This window comes from Coenobita brevimanus, chromosome 69 (genome assembly GCF_032717465.1).
Source record: "Coenobita brevimanus isolate Jiangsu-jjx chromosome 69, ASM3271746v2, whole genome shotgun sequence".
Lineage (NCBI taxonomy): Eukaryota > Metazoa > Arthropoda > Malacostraca > Decapoda > Coenobitidae > Coenobita > Coenobita brevimanus.
Genome location: NC_137022.1, coordinates 1,931,799 through 1,935,000, shown reverse-complemented (window position 1 = coordinate 1,935,000; position 3,202 = coordinate 1,931,799).

The window sequence follows — 3,202 nt, the reverse complement described above, 5'->3', positions numbered from 1 at the left end:
GGGTAGGGTATGGGTGAGGCAGGGTAGTGTAGGGTATGGGTGAGGCAGGGTAGGGTATGGGTGAGGCAGGGTAGGGTATGGGTGAGGCAGGGTAGGGTAGGGTATGGATGAGGCAAGGTAGGGTAGGGTATGGGTGAGGCAGGTTAGTGTAGGGTATGGGTGAGGCAGGGTAGGGTGGGGTATGGGTGAGGCAGGGTAGGGTGGGGTATGGGTGAGGCAGGGTAGGGTGGGGTATGGGTGAGGCAGGGTAGGGTGGGGTATGGGTGAGGCAGGGTAGGGTTGGGTATGGGTGAGGCATGGTAGGGTAGGGTATGGGTGAGGCAGGGTAGGGTAGGGTATGGGTGAGGCAGGGTAGGGTAGGGTAGGGGTGAGGCAGGGTAGGGTAGGGTAGGGGTGAGGCAGGGTAGGGTAGGGTAGGGGTGAGGCAGGGTAGGGTAGGGTATGGGTGAGGCAGGGTAGGGTGGGGTATGGGTGAGGCAGGGTAGTATTTAGGATGATGCAGTATGACAGTATAACAGAAAGGCAAACCGGAATATGCTGTATACCGTATATCCCTGTATACTGTATCCTCTTATACGCCAGATATCGTGTACTGAATCAGCGAAATTCCTGAATAAATGTTTTTTTTTTTTTTCATGATCTGTAATGAGCACCGTTGGAAGAAATGACTCTCTCTCTCTCTCTCTCTCTCTCTCTCTCTCTCTCTCTCAGATAATATTTACTAATTTGGACACCCATGGGAGGACTTGTAGATAAATAAAGTTCACTGATTTTGAGACGAATTATCGAGGCATAGATGCTTCCTTTATTAACCCCTTCAGTACGAGAGAAGCTTAGAAGTATAAATAAAGTTTTCTGGTAGGAGCAGCACCATAATTACATCCTCGGGGTGAAGATGTTAATTAGCACTACGTTACAATTAAATAATAAATCCTAAAGTGATTTACCACCGTCCCCGCTATCTTACCCATAACAAAGAAAATGGGGCTACGTAAACATTGAAATTTACAGTCAACTTCCTGTCTTTATTTATCATTATTTTATTTATTTTATTTATGTTTTGAGGTACAAGGAGGGTGTAGAATCATCCTGTGACCCTTTTTCTTCTTGCAGTTTAAAAGAGAAGTTAATATTAAGTGTTTGCTGATGTTTACTGTGTTCATTGTGCAAACTGTGTCTGGGTTACGTAAGGGAAATATTTCTCTGCCCAGGATGACCGCGCTTCCTGTTCTTATATATAACTTGAACTTACCCATAACCTAACCTAACTTACCTAATCCTAGCGTGTTAAAATCCAGCCTAACCAAATCTAGACCGTCCTGGAAAAAGAAGTGCGCGGGGGTGTACTGGGGTGAGGGTGTATTGGGGTGAAGGGTGTGGTGACCTGGGTGACGTCATGCTTACGTCACCTCGTCGGGTATAAGGAAGCTCCCTAACACCTCTTCCGTAGCGATTTATTTTTGGATATGACGGTAAATATCCTTGTTTACGTTATGCATGCAGAGTATGGTGATACTGGAAGGATTTATGTAACGGAGAAGAGGGCGGTAAGACGACATACACAAAATAAATCGCTTAATAAAAGGTGTTAGGGAGCTTCCTTAACCGACGAGAATATGGACCAAGGACTCGTGTGCTTTGTAACTTCATTTTTCTGTCTCGTTGAACTTCTCCTCCTCCTCCGTCTCGTCTTTGAACTTCCTTTCCTCCTCCTCCCTTTTCTCTTCTTCCTTCTCCTCTTCCTCCTCTTCCTCCTCTTCCTCCTCCCAAGCAGTAGGTTTGGGAGTAATGGGCATCGACTGTACAAAGAACAATAAAGTAGATGGTAATTATTTCTGAGTCCCAGTCTTCCTCTTCAATACGTAAATCAACATTGGAATTACGTCAGGTCACCAGTTAATGCGCTGAGTGAATAGAGCCAAGGGAGGAACCAGCTTTGTCCGACGGTCTAATCCACCCAAGAATCGAACTATAGGCCTTCCGGTTGCGGGCTGGATATGCTACCATTGCACCACCGGCTTCCCGTCACTCTCCCAACCATTTCGCTTCTATACGTACTTCTTTTTACCTGCGGCGAAACCGACACGTCTGTAAGTGGTACACCTGGGGGATCTCTCTCTCTCTCTCTTTCTCTCTCTCTCTCACTCCTTGGCTGAAAGTTCGAATATCTGGTCTTGGAGAGCTATGAACAATTTTCTTATGAACTTCAAACTTGCTGAACTTGAAAATTTGAGTTGGTGTGACATGGCAGTTGTTGCATCAGCTGCTGCATAGTTTCGCCGCAGGTGTATGAATTAGTCTCTTCTTATTAAGCCTTTTGCAACAGTGGTGTCTAATGGTTTGTTCCTGCTGCTTCCAGACCGTTTAATCCACAACGTTCTGCCTAATTACGGTACCCCACGTCATTCACCCAGGTTACCAACATACACAGGGAATTTTGGCGAAACAGTATGTAACTTATCCAGTGCAGTTTGTACACTTGGCTGGCTATTCCACTGCGTCTGCTTCACGCATAGAGAAGGTCCGTCACTTCCCTCGCTGACGTACCAAATGAATTAAAACACCTAAGGCCGGAGAAACACACCAGGCCTCTCACAGCTTGGAATATTAGCCTGGAGAGGAATGTGACGTGAACCCGGTGTGGACTGCAGGCTGAAGCTGTCCCACTGCAGTCCACCATCGTCCTTTCGAGGGATAGGGAGGGAGTGTAGGGACGTTTGTATAACCAGGTGGTGGAGGCGCCTGGTGAAAACTGTGCTGCTACGTAACGGTGTAATTCCAGTGAGGGAGCAATATTTTTTCCCCAATGTTTTACTGTGACTTATAAAAAGGGAGCAATATTTTTTTTTCCAATATTTGAAAGTGACCTCTAAAAAGGGAGCAATATTTCTTTTTTCTGTATTACTGTGACTTATTAAAAGGGAGCAATATTTTTTTTTTTCCTTTGTTTGACTGTGACTTATAAAAAAGGGAGCAATATTTCTTTTTCTAATATTTTACTGTAACTTATAAAAAGAGAGCAATATTTTTTTTTTTCCAATGTTTGACTGACGTATAAAAAGGGTTATTTTTGGTGGGCAAGTGACAGGAAACAAAAATACCGTGCCTTACCTGCCGGGGCTTTCCATGTGCTGAGTAATGGTGTCTGGCGGTGGGCACGTAATTCCTCACCGAGTCCGCTGCTGCACAGAACGTTAACCCC